The following is a 20,245-nucleotide window of genomic DNA, read 5'->3' on the forward strand; positions in this document are numbered from 1 at the left end:
AAGCTTTAGTGTTGCTTTTTTTCTTGTACTTCTTCTATGTAGCTCAATGTGAAAAACTGTCCACAAAAAAAAAAAAATCTTCATGTGACTGCCATCATCTCAAAATTATGCAAAGCTTTGCGGGGCTACCGATCTCAACAGGAAGAAGCTGCGTCTGAAATACAGAAATGAGGAAAGAGTCAGCTTGACATAGATCCTTGTCATAAATAAGTGAAATATATTTATTGTTACTAAGTACAACATACCAAGGTCACGTTTTTTCATTCAAAACAGAAAATCAACTGCAGATAAATAGTAGACAGGAATCTGTTAATCTGCACCAAAAAAAAGACCCACGCCACATAATTTATCCATTACGTTCATTCGCAGCAAAGTATGCTGCAAAGAAGTCAAGTAAAGCGTTTTGGCGAGCAGAAGATGCACACAGCATGAGTGTGACTTATTTCACTTCTGTAAAATCACCACACCCTCTTCTGCAACCGAAAAGCCTGGCCAAAAACGTTGGCAGCGTGTGTGCTCGAAGCCACAGACTGTGTATAAAACCTCGAAGCGCGTATGCCAGCACGATAAGTCGCCAACCAGCAAGCTAACCTGATGCGCTAATGCACGTGAAGTATCCACCGTAGTAAAACCGTCTACAGGCCTGTGAGGGGGAAAAAGAGCGCCGACTTCACCGGCCAAGCCGCCCAGATCCCCTCCCGTTACCCAAGTAAGCTTTACTTTCTTGTGTCAGGTTGTGCAGACAATGCGGGACTTAAGTAAATATGACCTCATGTGAATAATTCAATTTACTTATGAAAATGAGGATACATAACTACAAACAAACACCAAGTAGCCGATTGAACAAAAGGTGACATTTTGAAGTAAAAAAACAAACACTTCAAGTAATAATTTGTTGTAGAATTTTAACAGAAAATTGAGGTAATAATTACATGGCCAAAAAAATGTTGTTGTTTTTTTTTTTCAGTGTAAAGAGAGGTACCAACAGCCATAATGTAGGCAAAAGTTAAAGGAGCAGTGTGTAGGATTTTGTGGCATATAGCGTCGAGGTTCCAGATTGCAACCGACTGAACACCGCTCGCCCCACCTCAATCTTTCTGTCCGAAGCCCGAAAAAGCCTTTTCTTGAGCCAGTGTTTGGTTTGCCCCTTCTAAAGTACTGTAGAAGCACGGCGGTGCAAAGCCATGACAGGCTTTGTAGAAGAGGACCCACTCGCTCTGCAGAAATAATAGGGCTCATTCTAAGGTAACAAAAACACAGCAATTCTTAGTTTCACATTATATACAAATAAAACATAATTATGAATATTATATACCCTTTCCCCCTATATCCTACATACTGTTTCCTTAAAGTTCTACAAACACATTTTTCTCACGTTTTTTTTTTTTTTTTTTTTTTCATGATTAAAATGGGATAACTTGTAAAGTAAGCTTCACTACTGCTGACGTGCTGTTCTGTGGCCAATGTTATATAAAAGTAAGAGAATGAAGCCCCAGCTGTATATCATTCACTTCAGAGGAGGATATGGAGGACTCACTCTGGAGATAAAGAGGGATAATGACTATACTTCTATTTGGAGGGCATAAGAGTTGGTGTAGTTTTCTCTTTCTTTTGCCTTATTTGATCTTTTAAGTTCCTGCTCCAACAGATGGCACCCGCTGCTGTGGTTCAGTCTAAAGGGAGACAGCCTTTCTACCCTCTATCTTTCTTTAGGGACAAAAGGGACTTTTTTTTTTTTTTTTTTTTGCTTCCCCAGGGCTACAGCTTGCTCCCCTGCCAATCAAGAATCAGTGATTGAATTAGTGCCAGGTCCACTAGCTGGTGCTTCCGCTGAACGACGGACCGATCCACAGTAGAGATTAGGCGAGTGTGAAGTTCACCCTACTTCAGAACTCCTCGCATGCATCTCTTTCTCCCGAGCTCTCAAAGGCACCTCAGAGGAAGAGCGCTGTTGCCTGACATGCCCAGAATCTTCCGGCCTGTGCAGAATGCAAACGAGGCAGATGCCCATGTCTTCCTTCACAACTCTCTAGGAAAGGGGGAGGAAAAAAAGAACACATAGATGGTGCATTTAAGATGTATTAGCAGTTCACATGCAATTTCTAAAGAGCTCTTAGAGTTCAAATGCATTTGCAAGATAAGACTGCACGCGAGATGTAGCCTATAGCAAAAATGTAGTGTTGAATTTCATTGCGCAATCTGGCAGATGGCAACACAGTTTTCCTTTAAGTATCTCGGCACTGTTGCGGATCTAAATTGATAGTAATATTAATGTAGTCTAATTACATATTCCTGCATGTATGACCTTTATCTTGTGTTGAGATGGGTACATCCTGAACATATAATGTGGAACAGCCTTTTTTTTTTTTTTTTTTTTTCGCGTCTCCAGCCTGAAGCAGATTTCACAGAAGTTTAAATCCGAATGTCACGCAGCCAAGTGTGGCGTAGATATCATGCTGAGAGAGCACAAGAGAAATGCTTTAGAGAGCCAACTAACAAAACACTCTCTGGCTTGACAAACAATTTAGGCAGCATCACTTCAATAATCCATAGTGCACTCCCTGTTCATTGCCATCCCTCAAAACCAAAAACAGAGGCTTGTCTTATATGTCCAGTGGTTCAGTAATGATTTAGGAGGAGAAAGTGGGCAGGATAAAGATGGTGTGTCGCTGAACTAAAAGGCCTTATGTAAGCTGTTCCGGATAGAGAGGTGCTTTATTTGACGTTGTCTGAAGAGTTTTTCAGTGGACAGTCCGATCCTTGTCCTGCGCTGAAAAATGACTGTTTATGTCGTGTATACAACTCGGACATAATTTTAGAACTTTTAAGTATTTTCATTTCACATTGCAGTAAATACTGCAATCTCAGTTATGACACAATATCTGGGATGTTGCCTGAGCCCACTGCTTGACTGATTATGTGTGCTTATAATTTAAACATTCTCACTTGCTGCATGGAAGAACACTTTTATTCACAGTTTTTAAAGATGCAGTTATTTGTGAAAACAACCTGTACGTGTAAAAACATTAGTGGGATGGATTTTACAATCATCATAACTTTGGAGAAATTGGGCCCTTTTTTTTTATTTTTTTTTTTTTACTTCAACTCTGATTCCACGATGCAGCACAGAAAGAAAACATGCTTTTGGAGAATACTAGACATCCATGTAGATATTTTCTCTTTATATGGACTTCTGGTCTATAAAATAGTAGCAAATGCATTAAAAGTAAGTTTGAATTCGAAATTCTTAAGTATCAATCAATATCAAAGATGTTTTGGATGCTGAGAACTACAAACTTTGTTTAATGGGTGTTTTGGTTTGTTTAATGGATTGATTAAGGTTAAATGATTTTCTAATTAATAAGAGAAGAACCCCAACTAGTCATTAATTTGCTGAATGATATTTGAATGAGCTGTAGTAATATCAATTATCAACTTAGCAGGCATTATGTTGTACGTCGTAAGAATTGTCTAGGTTAAAATATTGCTCCCCAAATAGCAGCAAGAGTGTTGATATTTGAGATGTTTTATGTTTGAAAACAATTCAAAAGGATGATAAATCCATCCAGCACATTGCATACATAGCTAATGATTATACGGACAGCTGTACTGGCAGTCTTATCACTTCCATACAAAAAAAAAAAAAGCCCAATGATAATCACATTTTATGTCTTCAGCTGCGGGAAATGTGATACTAGCCAGAATCCCATTATCATCATAGTCATTATCAACCACTAGCTGTGCAAGCACAACAAACACAGTCTTAGTGACTGCCTCTGAGTTGTCGTCTAAGCCAAATGGAGTGGGAGAAACAAAACAAAAAAGAGACAGAGAGACACGAAAGGGTCTTTTACTGGAAGCGTTTACTTGACTGGGCTTTTACTGGAAGCCTTTTTTGAGTCTTTTAAATCTTCACATATTTCGGGTCACAAAAATCATGAAGACAAAGGAGTCCAAGGAAAAGAACTTACTTGCAAAATAAATATTTTATTAGACTACTTTTGTGTCCTTGGAAGTTTTAGTAGAAAAATTAAACGGCAAGTGGCATGCAGGCGTTTGATTTGAAGCGGAGAGGAAACACAAGCAATGCGAACAGACAACTGCAGGTTCTCCAAACAGACCCTGCCAGACAGGCTCCACTGAAGAAAGGGTGTGCTAGCATATATCACACCTCACTGCAGTACATGCACTGTTTCAAAATCTCCGTGTAACACAGTCAAAGGTTTTATTCCTTATTTGACAGATAATCAAGAGTGTTCTAACATCGTGTTGGCAATAAGCACGACATTCAGACAATGTTAGAGCTTGTACTCGTTCCGGATTTGCTGTTTGAGTCTGAATTCTAATACCCTTGTCGTGCGACGCTTTAGAGGAGTTAATCTAGTTCAAGACATTTTATGATAGCACTGTAGTAACAACCGAAAGATGTTCATTCACACTAAACCTCGTCTGACCTTCAGTCATTTCGGTGGGTCGTGATGCTGTGAATATTTCGCATGAGATCAGGAAAAAAGAAACCTTCCGGTGGCGCAGCCGACTGCAATCACTGCGACGGCACCTGCGATGATTATAGGGGGGGAATAGCTCAAAGGAGGCAAATAATCTGCTGAAGTAATCCGTTTCTATACCTGATACGGGGGGAGTTGTACTGCACGAGAGTTTCACAGAGCTCTGTAGTGTGAACAGATACTGTGACAGCCGTTAAGGGTCTGCCAGGCATGAAAATATACAGATATAAATCGATATCTTAATCATTGAATCTACCAAAAAAATACCCCAATATAAACCCCTTCAGTTTAGATTTAGGACTTTGGTAGAACAAGATGCTATAGACCCGAGGACACACACGCACACACACTCAGCGAGTCCTTGCATTTCAGCTGAAATAAATAACAGCTTGTTGACCATTTGACCTTTCTTCAGCAAAATTGTTTTCTTCTTTTGTTTGGGGTTGAGTGTGTCAACTGGTCAATAGTAATTTATTCCAACTGTATCGGGTGGTAAATATATATATACATATATTTAATTGAGCACTGTATTTACAGTGCTGAGCCAATACTGAAACCATCAAGAAGAAATCCATCTCCAGGAAGAGTCGCAGAGTCGTGCTGAAAGAAACAGTTTTATTCCAGGATAGATGTATGCTTTTCTATGTGTGCACTATTCCTGCCCTATCCTCCAACAATCAATTTCTTAGAGTGCTGGATGCACTTGAGTGATGGGAGCGCAAAAGTACTGACACTCAGCCATCACGGAATGAGAGCATCAAATGATTGCCTCAGAGAAATTGCTGTATCTTCGAATGTCTTTGAGAATAGCTCCCGTCCCTGTTTGCCTTCCCTCCACTTGCTACACTCCAACAGTTGAAGAGTTTCCTTTTGACTTATGTTATCAGTGTGCGGTTCATTGTGGCGCACAGTCTTGTGAAATGGCAGTTTGGTCCTGCAGGATGCCCATAGTGGAAATTCCATTACCTTTCTTGAAGATCCTAACCTAAGATTTACAGTTACTAGACAACTGTGAAGACCTAAGAACACAAACTCAACTTTTTTTTTTTTTTTTTTTTTTTTAGTTTTAAGGAAAATGGACTCAGCTCTCCGACTAAATACTACAGCTGTCCAAAGTAGTCAAATTAGAACATAACAAAGACGACCATAAACATTATCCCTCCTAAGAACCCCAAAACTAGGTTTGACAGACTGAAGAAGGCAAAATGCCTGGCAGACTGTGAACCAATTCTCTTTTTAGGAGTTTAAAGGGTTTAGCTTTTCCCCTCTGTCCCTCAATTCTGACATCCGGTAAACCGGCCTGGGTGTCCTCCATCAAAGGACAACACACAAAGGATTCATTCCCCAGAAATAATGGTTTCTAAACTGCCTTCTGTCATGTGAGCGATGGTAATTAGCAATAACAGAGACCAGCTACGGAAGGAACTGAAGTCCTTGAGATCACTTTAGAGGATGGCAAAGCCGAAGGACTCAAATTGGAACCTTATTAGTATTTCATTAACACGCCTTTTACCTTGTTCTCCAGTGTTGCCTGGGTAATTAACGCTCCATCGCGTTCTCTCTCAGACCACAGGAGGCTTTTTTCATGGAAGGCGATTCCTCTGTTGACCCGCTGCTGTACTGCTGGAAATCACTGCAGCCTGCTCCTGTTCTCTGATCACGCAGTCCCTCCAAGATAAATTGTTCTGCTTTGATTCTCAGCAACTTAGCATGTGTATTCAATTTTTGGCAGAGCAGGGTTTTTTTTATGAAAAGAGAGCAAACCACTTGCCATCATTTCACTATTATTGCTTTGCTCAGGGTTCACAAATGAATTACATGTTGCCTATCTGTGTAACATGCTGTTTTTAATTGCCTTTGTTGCAATGGAAAAATCCAGTAAAGTCAACCACATCAGGGGGGAGCTTTTTAGTACTGAATTTGAAAAAGTATTTATTTATTCAGAGGGAAAAGATATTTGTAAGCATGACCCCAAACGGAAGTCTTGGGGGACTATTTAAATGCCTAAAATGTGCACATATCCCAGGGCACTGTGAGGTGTACGGGCTAAATAAAAGTAGTGGTAAGAAGTGGCGCCGAGGGACTCTAGATTTTTTTACTATATATTATTTGTTTATCGTGAGGATGTTATTGAAATAGACCTACTACTGTTTGTCCTTATTTATATGCAGGGTTGGCACCCAATTTACAATTGCTGCCTCATCATTAAGCACACAAAATGTTTCTGCTTGTTAATCGCCGTTATTGTTATATTATCGTCTACGATTAGTTTGATTACATTTGCTTGAGTAGCATGAAAGTTGCTTATCACCCATAAACCCACGAAATAATTACGCAGGCTTATCTTTATGACCTTTAAAGGTAATGGTCTGCGTTGTGACGCCTGGCTATGAGGTCCAGGAAGAGTAGCGAAGAAAAGCCAGCACTCCAAATAATGAATAGTAAATCAAGTCTCTTTGCAGAATAATGGATTTTTATCTCGTTCAAAGTAAGAATCACAGTGCAGAACCTCACCAAACCAGCAGCCCACCTACACACCTTCCCACCATCCTCACCCCCAATGTCTCCATTCGCTCTTTTCACACTCCATCGGAAAAACTGCCCTATGAAAGATGAATGGGTGAGAGCAGGTGTGCGGATGTCATTTTTCACCCTGTCCACTCACTCTCAGCTCTCCACGTTAGTTTGCCGGCTGCCTGGCTGGGCTGACTGGGACAGGGATCCTATCACAGTGTGAAATGTGATCCCCAGCATCTATATTTTCACTGGTTGGGAGTAAATCCACATGATGTATACACCTCGTGCTGGCCAGAGGTTTCTGGTGATAGAATTACCGAGCCACCACTGACAAGGGTTTCAATCATAAAACTAAATATTTGTGGGATTTAATCTGAAAAAAATAGTCATATTTGGATGTAATTTTAAGAGTCTTGAAAAAGTGATTTTGATGCCATCCCTTAAATTCTTTAGAGGTTCATTTTTAAATGGGTCTGATTCATCAGCAGTCATCAACATCAACCACCATAAAAATGGTTGATTTAGATCGCAGTTTCATATATTACTGTGCTTTGACACACAATTGACAAAAACCTTAAAAGCTCACTTCGCTTGTTCGAACTGCTCCATGAGGTGTTGACTCACAAAGTAGTAACGGGAACCTGTGTGTGTCAGCGGTCGTTCTGTGTTCATTTTGTGATTCCTAAATTATCTATTTTTCCTCAGATGTCGGGCATAAATTAACAAGTAAGAATCGTGTGGATTTTGTTGACTAAAAGTTGTTATTTGAGTCAACAAAATCTAATAATCTGTATATTTGTTGTGTTTTTAATATTCCCCCAGAGGCCTTAATATTATTCTCTCTTCCTTGTTTTCTTTTGTGCTGCCCTTGATGTAGGTAAGCGTTTTAGTTTTAGTTTTTTTTCATATTTATATTGCTCTATGTACCTATGTGCTCATCCATTTTCTTTTCATCCAAATTCTCCTCCACAAAGAGGAAGCAGATTGTCAAGAAGTTGGGAAGAATTGAACCCAAAACATTTGGAACTGCTCCAGAGTATAGGCTTCAAACATGGGGAATGAAATGCTTTTCACTGTATGTATTATAGTATGCAAATAATATAATGGTAATTGCCGTATTTACCATTGTGTGATCACAGACAAATGTCAGTAGCATCTTAGTTACTCCTCTGGTTCATAACCGTTTGGCAGACTTGAAAGAACAAATTGGTCTTTTGTTGCCATGGTGACTGTTGTATTTGATCCAAGTGCAGCCACAGTCCATGTTTGAATCCCCAACATCCCTGGTGCACTTTTGTTATTATTTCTTATGTTATTACTAATAACTAGTCAATGGTCAAGGATGCCTCTGTCAAAGGGAAGCTGAGATTCAGTCGCATTTTGCTCTTATATGGTATTAATAATGACAGTAATAGTTAATTTCATGAGAATTTCACGCTCAAACACGTAGCAGATACATGATTCAGAGGTGGTATTCTTGTCAGCTTTTATTGAAAATCCAACACACCCACTTCCTCGGCTTAAAGTTCTAAAAGTCTGGTTGGTGATGGGGAAAGACGCTGAATTCCTGAAGGATGAGGCTACTGAGGAGCTCAGAGCTTGAGAAAAAGGATTGACTCACTTGTAACTTAGGCGAGAACCGTAGTGTCATTTCAGTGGGATTCAGTCTAGTACAGCTCGGAGAGGTCATTAGGATTCCATGCGGTTTTGATCTGGGAGGCTGCAGCATGTTCCAGTATGTTTTAGAGAGAGAGAGGGGTGAATGTTGGAATTGTTCTCATGTTATTATGTAAGCCAGGGTTGAGACCAGGCTTTTCAGGGATAGAGGACAATACCGTTGCTCTGTTTTCTTGCGCCTGCTTCATATTTTTCATCTTTTCCTCTCATATACACTTCTTGAAGATAATTCAAGGAGTTTTTCCAACATTTATGGATTGCTCATAATTAAATATTCTTCAGAAGTGTGCTGCACATACTGTTCTTGCTCAGTCGAAGAAAAGCAGCTAACAATTCTTTGTATTCTACAGGCAATGCTTTCATTTTCAAATTGTGAAAATAAGCGTGAGAGCAATGAGGCAGGAAGATCAAGTTTACAATTTTGGCATCACTGCTTACACCCACAGTGAGCATAATACTAACAGAAAGCATCTGTTAGTCAGTAATGAATTCAGGCCTTTGCCCCATAGCTGTCTATCTAGGCAGAGAAACTGCTAGAAGGAGTAATTTGCTATACCTGCATTTCTGTGGGTTTATCTGAAACGGTGTCTCCCCAAAGCAGGCCTAATCTGGGAGGCTGACCCGCACTGCCCCAGGCTAGATCAAACTCAGGGCTGAAGCCATGGCTCTCCCACAGTCCCAGCTACGCCACCCTTTGATAGTCGCAGGCCCAAATCCTTTAAATGTCGGGCAGACTTTGAGAGTCACTACAGCTCAGGAAAAGAAGCGGGCACTTGCTGGGAGCTTACATTCTCTGGGGACAAGCAATGTCCCACTTTTTAGAGAAGAGGGAGAGTACCTTCACATCACTTCGGGCATCACTCGGAGGCTCTTGCAGGAGGTACGAGGGCATTCAGTGTCCCAAATGGTTTCGCGGATGCGGAGAAGTGGCCTCCGTCTTACTTCCTCCCGTCTCATGCATCACACTTATGAAGTGATGGAGGCCAGGGGTTAGATCCAAAGGGAGTTCAGTCCAGAGTCCAGGGTACTGGCTGACACCTTGCATTGTGTTAGTCTCACATCAAGAGTGCGCACGCCTTATGTTTAATGAATGAGCTTTTTTTTAGATTCTGATTTGCATACATTTTCAATGAAATGTTATGTATGTATATTGTTTTATTTTTGACAGATGCTCAGGAGCACCATAAGTTGTATTTCTTCCATAACTGCAGTCGAACACCTGTCGTTGAATGTTGTTCTACAAATGTTTTCGTTAAAATAGTATTTCACTGTGTGACAACTCTCAACTCTCTATAACTGTCAATAGGCCCCTACAAGTTAACTGCAAGTTAAGCCAGTTTAGCATTAGTTAACATTCTCATTGTGGTTGTCATGTAAATAATTTTTGGACCAATACCACCTAAAATCCTCAATTCTCTATACCAGTTTCACTACTACGGCAAAATCATTACCTAATGAAATGAGTGAGTTACAACCTCAATTATTTTATTTGAGCACAACTTTCCCGGCAGAAAAGTAGGATGGGGTCTTTAAATATTAAAACAAAGACATTACTGTTGAGTTAAAGACAAAAATGCTGTGTCAAAAACAGAAAGATAATAATTTGTTTTATTGTGATATAGCATGTCTGCAGTTCTGCAAAGCACAACTGCCTGAAATATAAAAAAAAGAATGCAAATTATAAATTGTCTAGCTGTACTAAATACAACAAACTAATTACAGAAACAGTAAAATGTTAACCTTTAAGTATCTAAAACAAACAATAACACGAAATCAAGTTGTTATGGCAGCATTTCAATTGCAAGACCAGTCAGGACGTTACACGCAAGAGTTGGTTGGAACAAGAAGACCACTTACATGGTTTTAGACTTAATTTATACTTAAGCATTGGCAGATAACCAATAACAATAACGGTACCATTTCAGGACGTGAACACTGACTGACAACATGTTGTCAGTAAATAAATCTCTCAACTTGAATTCTGTGTACAAGTCCAGATTTCTGTCTCCTTTGAGCTGCTCAGATAAGTTTGAAGTGTTTCCTCCTTTAGTCTGAAATGATTTCAGTCTGAGACTGCTTGCAGTCTGGCTTTTAGATGTCTGTAACTTGTCCCTGATCATCCATGGCAAATTATTTCCATATGCAACTGTTGTTGTTGTTGTTTTTTTAATGTATTTATTTATTTATTTTTATACTTAAGCTGCAGCAGACCTGTTGCTGCACCTGGAATTGCAGATGCTTTTCCTCAGTTAACTTCCGTTCCGTCGGTACCTTCAGTACCACTGGACATGAATACCGTCACTTTTTCAAAAGTTTGCATCCGGCTCGGTACCGAAGTATCGGTTCTCGTAACATCCCTTATTCAGATACAATTTAGGCCTACACATACTGGTATTACACATTACAATTACCTTTCGTGTCTTTGTTTTTTTAAATTCGCCTCCACTCTCATGCTACTTGTTGTTTATTAGGTGGCATGTAAGGCAGCACCGAGAGCTCGGGCTGAGCCTTCGAAGGACAATTTCAAGGGGACCTGAGGGGGGAGAAGATGTCTCGGAAGTGGATAAATGTTTCATTGCCATTGGGCAACATGGAAAAAGAGATTTTCCCAGGTGTCAAAGTGGAGGAGAAGGCGTCGGGTGGGTGAAAGAGGATATGATGCATCACAAACAGTCAGAGAAAAATGAAAATAGAGAGAGAATGACGCAAAGATATTGTGCAGGGCAGAAATGAGAGCTGTGAAGGATGAAACCGAGAAAGGTGGGAAGGGAAGGATTATAGCAACGGTGACAGGCATATTGTGGAAGAGGAGATGAAGGAAAATGAAAATGATTAATGCGCACGCTAACACTTACAGTATAGCAATACGGAGAAAGAAAGGGTTCCTTCATGCTCAGAGCCCTCAGGATACTTACTGTCGTTGCATCAGGGACATTTCCTCTGACACGTATTATCTGATGCAGTCGACAGCAAAGGTAGGATAGCAGATGTCAACAAGCTCAATTAAACTCACAGTAAATTGAATTTATCTGATTGTGTGCAAAAGGGAGTTGGACTCCCTTTTCTTTTCACCTCAATAAAATTGACTTCCGGAATTAATAATAAATGACAATTCAGCTCTTGCTGCTATGAATGGGTATCATTGCAGCAGCATTTTAGCTGATAGGTGCCCCATTTTCACAAAGGGAACAGAAGTTTTTTGGGTTTTTTTGACACAAAGTCATCCAGTTACTCATCCACCTGTTTTACTAGATTTTGTTTTAGCTCGGAGTGCCTTTAAAAAAAAAAAAAAAAAAAAAAAAAAGGAGACAAAAGAAGAGGAAGTTTTCTAAGTTGGCAGTCTTTGGCGACATGGGTATATGCGGCTCACGAGGCAGGGATCTTAACCACAACATCATATCGGAGCATTTTTCTCTTTGAATCTTCTTCCCCACAGCTCGGGGAAAACCGGAAGCAGCACTGAACTGAGAGCACAGCAGTTCCTCGTCTCTGCTCTCTCCCCCTCTCTCTCGTCAGAGACAAAGTCTGAAGTAGGTTAGCACTCAGTGCCTGCACAAGGGAGGAAATTGAAATGCTGAAATAAGGAGTAGCTTGGGAGAAGATGGAGGAGCTATAACCGGGACAAAATTGCCCCACCATGATGAGAAGGAGAGACATATCTGCTCGGACACAGGGGAGTTCCTCCACCGGCCAATCACTGAGGCATGTTGCCATCCTTTATTCTTCATTCCAATCTTGGTTTAGTGTCAACACCAGCCTTATTAATACCTGCTCCTTTTTTTTTTTTCTCTTCTTCTTCTTTTTCTTGGCTTGTTGTATCCACATCCCCCTCCAAAATTACATTGCCACGCTGGTGTACACTGGTTTGTGAGTGTAGGGATTTAATACACTTCAGAATGAAATGGGCGTCCTCCTGCCTGTCCCCGCTCTGTTCTTATGAGAGATTACTCCGGGGACTTTGAACGAGCTACAAGAATTCAAGCTGCATCTTCGTTGGCTCAGGTCCCCGTAAGCAGGACACGACACATGCAAGTGCACACGATCGGCTCCCCGTGTAGGCACGAAACACGCAGACACACACAAACAACCATCTTATAACGTGCTCAAGCTAAACCATATTCTCCCTCTCTCCTCTGCAGTTCTTTTATTAGAGTGCTCCCTTGTGGCATATCTTCTGTATTTGTTTTGTCACACTACATCACTTTCACCTTACTCTCCTTCGAATACAGTGTCTATGGCACAATATGAGATTTTTGTTTTTTTCCCCGTAGACATTGATAATTCCAATTTTATGCTGAGGTATATTACACCCACTGCTCAAATTGGATAACAAAAAACAATGTACACTTCCTAGGGAATCCACATCTCGAAAGCCATTTGATCAGTGTTTGAAAGACACATGCTGCGATCTCTTTACAATGATGTTCACGCTCTGGCTGCGTTGCAAATAGCTTGTTGCTTTATGAGAAAGTGAAAGAGACATGGAAGAGTGACACAGACAGTCCCAAGATCTTACTCCTACCAGTGTCTTTTTTTGAAGGTTGTAGTGAATGTTTGTTACCATGCCAGGCCTCCCGACTGTAGAATGTTCTCCCCGGCTGTGTTGGAAACAGGACCGTCTCCATTTGTCTCGTCTTTGCTGCAGCAAACCGCCATATTTGTGAGACCTGCTTTTTTTTTTTAACTGTTTGGATATAATAAATGTGCATACCAAACACAAAACGGCCCAATATAAAATTCAACAGGAGTCTTGCTTTACTGTAAGCTAAGTTTATATAAAAGACAGATGTATATTTATTAATTTGTTTACATTGATTTAATGACTCCTGCGATATAAGTGCCATACCTGCAGCAGCTTGTACTGACCTGCATGTCAAACAAGTTGAATGATTGATCTTAAGTCCTGTCTGGCATTGGGTTCAAGACAGATCACAAAAATATAAATATACACAAAATCTGGTCAAGGATATAAGAAACGGCTGCACAAAGGTCTCTGAACACTGTGTGTGTACTTTTCTTATACATTCACCGACACACTGCCCAGACAAGCTCGTTTAGAAAATGCTATAGAAATAATATGTACCTTCAAAGGAGATGATCCAGACCCAGGTACATCGAGCCCAGCATATTTCATGTTGACTGCATTCTGACTTAACAATAAGATGGTCTGAGGACATTGATTATATCAACACTTAACCATGTATTATGGGCGAATCAAGAAGTTCTGAGATTGTTCTAGTAGGGCACGAACAGAGCGCAGCACAGTAATGCGCGCAGAGCAGGAGCAAGCAAAAACTTTTTTTTAGTAAGTGTTACAAATTATGTTGCGTAATCAACATCAGCCGCTGAATTACACCTGTTTTTGTGAACACTGCTTGCTACAGGTGTACAGGTTACACCTGTGCAGACAGCGCACGTCGAATTTTGCGTCAAACTTTGGAAATTGGCAACCGAGAACCTTAAAATCCTTCAGAAAGCCTACAGCTATAAGCACTGACCTGAGCGAGGTGTTTTTCGTTGTTGTTGGGTTTTTTTAGAGGCATTTGTGTTTTGAGAGGGGCAGAATGTCTCTGTCAAAAATAGAAAAACAAGGTACGTCCGGTCAGGATCGCAACCAGGTGAATTTTGGTTGACATTTGCAGGATTGCACACTGTGAAATTGTCCCCCAGGGTCAGACTGTCAACACTGAGTTCTACTGTGACCTTCTGAAGCGTCTGTGCGAAAACATGCGGTGCAAACCACCTGAACTGTGGCGCGATAGCATTTGGGTTCTACAACATGACAACTCGCCCACTCATGGGTGAGGGAAAATGCACAGCATGTTACAACACATGACAACACTGTTGTTCCTCCCCGCCCCCACCCTCCTTGCCGGGTTTTTGCTCTTTCCTACTTCTATGGGCTCTCTGCTCAGGTTTCACGTGATTAGTGAAATCTCAAATGCACAAATACAAGTGTTTACAAAAATCGGTGAAATGCAGGTGCTGATGTCAATCTAGCAGCGTAACATGGAATACTTACTCACGAAGGTCATAGCTTCCACCTTCTCCATGCGCATTACTGCGCGCCTTGACACTGTTATATAGTACATGTAGACTCTTCCTCTTCACATCTTTTCACTTTTATATGTTGCATGGGCATGCTTAATTTATTATATTATATTTTCCATACAACTCTTTCAGGCTCTACTTCTATAAATAGACAGCACTGACTGTCTCATTTTATTGAGTGCCTCTTCCCAATAGACAGCTGTTAGTACTTTGAGTGGCTTTGTCTCAGAACTCTGTCAGACGCTGACCCTGTTGGCCCGGGCTGATCACCACTGGGCCCTGTCAGGGCAGAGTATTTTCAAACCATTTCCCCTGTGGAGCCTCTCATGAAAAAGGACAGTGAGGCCAGAGGTGGTTGCTTGTCTTGACCCGTTTGCCCCTGTATCTGACCAACCACTGAACTAAGACTAGCTGCTGGGCAAAGATAATTAGACTTTGCCATCTATCTCTGCTACAGAATTCTCTTCCGCCGTCAGTGACCGTATGTCAGTGAGATAGACTTACCAGTGCCAGCGTGAAAGTCAAATGGCTGGATCTCGTGAGCTTTGCTGCCTCAAATCAAGGGCAAACTTCATCTTTGTCCTCTGAAACCATTTTGAAATGCAACAAAGGTTCTAACAACCTTAATTTTAGGGATACGCTGGTTGCTGAGAAGTTGGTGTGTTGAACTGGGTCATTACTTTAACAACCTAATAAGATTGCTATGTATCTTTTCAGAGAACTTGATTATGGACATGACTGCTGTTTCTTTATTTTCTGAAATTAAAGGCCACAGAGGGTGTGTGGGCAGGTAGAAAATGATGCACAAGGAACAGAGAGGAAATGAGACTTTGAGGGTGTTTATTTGATCACGTTAATTATCACTGCTCTTCTGAGATGCTGACCCCGATCAGAGATAATATAGGGAGGTTACAGAGCACCACGGCCCTTGTTCTCCTCTATTATCTACAACAATACACACTCATTCTTTTCATGCATGTTTGATTGAGTTTGTTCTTTGTTTTTGTTTTTTATTGCTCTAACACACTTACACCCCCACCTAGTGGAGCTGTACTACGGTCTAAAAGTCAGCAGTCTGATCAGTGCTTATAGAAAAGGCCTGTTAGTAAAGGGACACACCATTTTTAATGGACTCCACACAACCTTTCTGTAAGAAGATTAAGCTCTGTCCGATTGGGAGACGGCTTAGTGTCCTTCCCTGCAGGATCAACACATAAAAATAAAATAAAAAAACTCTTTGGCCCTTTCACTGCAGAACGAAATGTAAAGGCCACCGACCGGTCTTCACTGTAGACCTTCAGCAGTGCTGTCTGTTTACCAACTGCAGCCTATGCATATCAATGCATGCTACATGTAGAGTACTCAACCTTGTTTTCTATCTTATTATGCAGTTTTATGGCAAAATGGTCTGAATGGTATGCAAAATGTGCCCGTTGGGTATGATGAGGATGTCTACTTCACAACCGACCCAAGCAGAATCATATCCAAGGACTTAAGAAAGAAAAACACATAGAAGAAGAGTATTTTATTTTATCTGCACATGTCCATCATTTTGCTGAACTCTGTCTCCAAAGACCTTTTGGAATATTCATCAACAGTGATGCTTGGTACACACTGGATCTGTCCACGATGTATGTACTCACTTTTTTTTAAGTAAGACTGGTGACACTCGAAGAATAAAAACATGATTCAGGTTGAGTTAAATATAAATGCAAATGAAGCGTGAGTTGTCCAGTGCAAACAGCTGTGTTGATTAAAACTGAAGCGAATTACTTCCGTGAGATGGACAGGAGACAGAGGACTGAGAAATGTGTCATATGTAAAGTCGTTGGGGGGAAAGAGACAATGTGCTGTTGTTGTTGTTGTTGTTTTTAAACTAACACTGAAGCAAGAGAGGAAATTGTGGGTCTGAGATCAAGGGCGTAGCTGGTGGGCTTGTGTTACCACGGGGGAATTGTTGGAGAGTGTTGTGAATGACCATGGGGTATGGCTTTGCTGATGCAACAGCAATAATGTCTAGATTGTGCTCGAATTGTGTTCACCTCTCCCCAGAGTCCAGTCGGATTCAGGATGCAGCCGGGCTCATTTGATTCAACATCGTCTCCCGCAGTGGTTGAGACCTGACGGTTAATGCGTCGCGACGGCATGATTGGGTGATAAAATTCACATTGAAAAGACATGTGTAACCACAGCTGCAGCAATGTTACTTAAGAGGCAGCTGGTTGAGACCCTGCTCAATGCACTGTTGGCTCCAGGGGTGCACGCAAACACTGTCACCTGTGATGCACTGTGATACGGGATTGCTCTCTTTTATACGTACTGTAACAAAACATGCACATGTAAAGCCCCTCAAAACGGTGACCAATAATCACGAGAGGGATGTTTCCTCATTTACTGGAATAAATGAAATACATTCACGATACACAACTGAACAAAATAAGCAACACTTAGCTACCGCAGAATACATAGTTCTCATTTCATACCGTGGCTGGTAAATAACATGCAGCTGTGGTTGAACTAACTCATGTAAAACTCATAATAGTTGTTAGATAAACGGTTTACAAAACTGTGTAAAATACATTTTGTACAGGTGAATTCACAAAACGGCGGAATCACCTGGTGAAGTTAGGTTGAACCAGACTAACGAGCACGGCTACGCTCATGCGAACACATTTTACACTGCTCAACAAAACTCCGTACTAACTTATTCGAAATACTACATATGATTGTACAAATTTGTATAGCACCTTTCATACAAGAAATGCAGCTCAAAGTGCTTTACAGCAAGAAAAGTACACGGTGTTTTACATAAAAAAACTGAAATAAAGGAACATTTAAAATATAGAGCAGAAATATAATGCATAAGAACAGATAAGATGCAAAAAGTTAAATAAAATATCAAATAAAGCAAAATACATGTTAAAGTTGCGGTAGTTCAAAGTGCAGGCAAGTGCAAGAGAGCTTCAGGAGTAGCTAGTTAAAGGCTAAAGTAAAGAGATATGTTTGAGCTTTCTTTTAAAAGTATTTACTGAGCTAGATTCCCTCATATGTACATTCCCTTGGCACTTGGAACGCATCAGGAAATTATTACAACCACTTTACTAATGTAAAACAACAGAAACATACCTGAAAACGTGGAGAAATAATATCGAGAGTGATGTGAAACGTAATTACTGCGATGAGGAAAAAAAAACACTGCGAATTCCCCGGGTATGCAGGCAAAGACCAGAGCAATTGATCTCAGGCAAGCTGATCAAGGCTACTTATCAGCTGATTGATAAAACAACATTGACTTAAAGTCGAACATAAAAAGGAATGAAATAAACAATGAACAAATAAAAGATTCTTTAGTGTTCAAGTTCTTGCTCTTTTAAGCCAGTTCTGAACACACCCGATACATTCTTTGTCGTGACATTTGATCTTTTTAACCTTGTCACATGATTTTTTTTGTGTGTGTGTTATTTAAAAGTATGAATTGACTCCTTTTAGAGTTGTAACAGATCATTTCCACTTGTCACACAAACACGCACATTCCATGCACATGCCATATACTGTATGCAAACAAGCTTGCATCAAGTGCCGTAGAGGGCAGACAAAAAATGGATCCCCCATCAGCACCACCATTATGTCCTCAGTCATTAACATGAGCCACAGTCATGCACAGAAATATCCAGTACTCCTCAAGATACTCCTACACAGTTATTTGCCATGCTCACCCACTGTGAGACCTTTTATTACATGCGAGACAGACTGAGTGATACCAGGCACCCGGCACTCACCCTCCTCTCTCTGGTAATCTATTCTTACCTAATTATTTGGGGGAGTTGGCTTGAGATCTACCTTAATTTGCCACTGTGCTGTGTGCAATTAATCAAGGCCCATGCTAACTGACAGCCTTAATGGACGCACTGAGCTCCTCTGTGATTGTCTGCTCGCTGCCTGTTCCTTCAGTGCGTAGTCTCAGAAACCAGACAAGCATATCCTTCAAGAGCGGCTACACATACAAGGACACTTCCACTGAATTGAATGGTGGGGTGCAGTGCTGAATGAATACATTCATCTTTGCTTACTCACTCCCACCTCTCAGTTGAGCGGTGGTAATAACTGTGTTAGAAATATCAATCTGTGATTCTTTATGATACAGAAAAGTATGATACCCAACTAAAGTGTTTGTGGCTGCTATTCAGTTTGAGTTGAAATAATTCCAGGTTTTCTGTTGCTTTGTCTTTTTTTTGTTGTTTTTTTTTTTTTTTTTAAATGTACATTTGAGCAGAGGAATGAAGTTTCTATGATTATATAAATGGAGGGGGGGGGCAAGAAACGCAGAGACAAAGGCAAAGCATGGGTGCTTTTAAGGTTTCCAAATAGTCCTCTGGCACTTAAGGTTTCTACTGCACTCAGATGTAGAGTGAGGATGCTGCCCGAGGTATAATGCAATGACAGAGATGTGGCTGCATTTACACTTTGGACAAAAAAAAAAAAACAGCTTTTCAGAAAAAGTCTGCGTTCTCCAGAGGTCTGGCCTCTATGAGGATGTGATGGAGTGTGCTATAAAGCATTAGTTTTAAACTTGAGGGCACAATTCAAGTATATTACACCTCCAGAGAGACCTTTTTATGTTGTATCACAGGGTCAGACGTTGTGAGCATAGGGCTCATCATGGCACTTAGGAATCACAACCACTTTAACTGTAGAGAACTATAAATGCACAGCACTTTTATTTTATTTTTACATTTTATGTAACATCACACCTTGTCTATTGACTAAAAGACCTTTAAACTGTCCTGCAATTTCTTCATCCACTCTCACTGAATCAGGTGATAAAAATAGTTGTTCTTTGGCCCTTGCGTTTGGTGAAATGTCTGGCTGTTAAAGTACTTAGCTCTTTTTACTATGCAGCCTCATCATGATGGCAACTTGGTCTCCAACCAACAACTTGCTATTATAAGTGGGAAAATGTGGCTGAGTCTGACTTGAGGATTAACCCTATTCTACACCAAGACACATATCAGGTCTTATGATTTTATTACCCATCTTTAGCAGGAATATAAAGACTTGAGTTTCTTGATGGGTAATAGTCATTCTCAATTTACATCCCACCCCCAAAACACATTAAAATTGCCTCTCTTTTTCACTTTCCTTTGTCCATCAAAAAAATTTGAAAAGGAAACTTTAAAAGAATATTTAAGAAAAAAACATTAAACAAATTGCTCATTTGCATTCAATATGAATTGATTTAAACCCATTCCCGTTAGATTTATTCACTCTTTTTGAAGCACAGTTGCAGTGAGAATTAATTTAAGGAATAAACATATCCTTTTATGTGCCTCTGTGCATGCTGCTGTGCACCAAGATAGAATCCCAGTCATAGTTATCATTGTCTATTTCCATCATTGTTTCTGCTTTATGGCTCCATAGGCTACCACAAATGGCAAATTACCGAGAGTACATGAGGATGAGTTGCTGTAATGAAAGCACAAACAATGCCAGGA

General features: G+C 40.5%; 1 protein-coding gene across 6 annotated transcripts in view; it reads left to right on the forward strand.

Annotated features, from left to right (window-relative positions):
* lingo2 (leucine rich repeat and Ig domain containing 2) overlaps window positions 1–20,245 on the forward strand; it is a 199,768-nt gene that overhangs the window by 142,119 nt on the left and 37,404 nt on the right. Inside the window, exon 1 of one of the 6 annotated variants that reach the window (XM_069701794.1) lies at window positions 12,300–12,404. The exons of the other annotated variants lie outside the window; for them this stretch is intronic. The gene's annotated coding sequence lies outside the window, so the exon portion shown is untranslated. Of the gene's footprint in view, window positions 1–12,299; window positions 12,405–20,245 lie in introns of those variants that run through there. 6 annotated transcript variants of the gene reach the window in all.

Source organism: Brachyistius frenatus, unplaced genomic scaffold, assembly GCF_029030835.1.
Source record: "Brachyistius frenatus isolate BFR_SWC_R1_liver_20210118 unplaced genomic scaffold, ASM2903083v1 Contig_38, whole genome shotgun sequence".
In the NCBI taxonomy this organism is placed as follows: domain Eukaryota; kingdom Metazoa; phylum Chordata; class Actinopteri; family Embiotocidae; genus Brachyistius; species Brachyistius frenatus.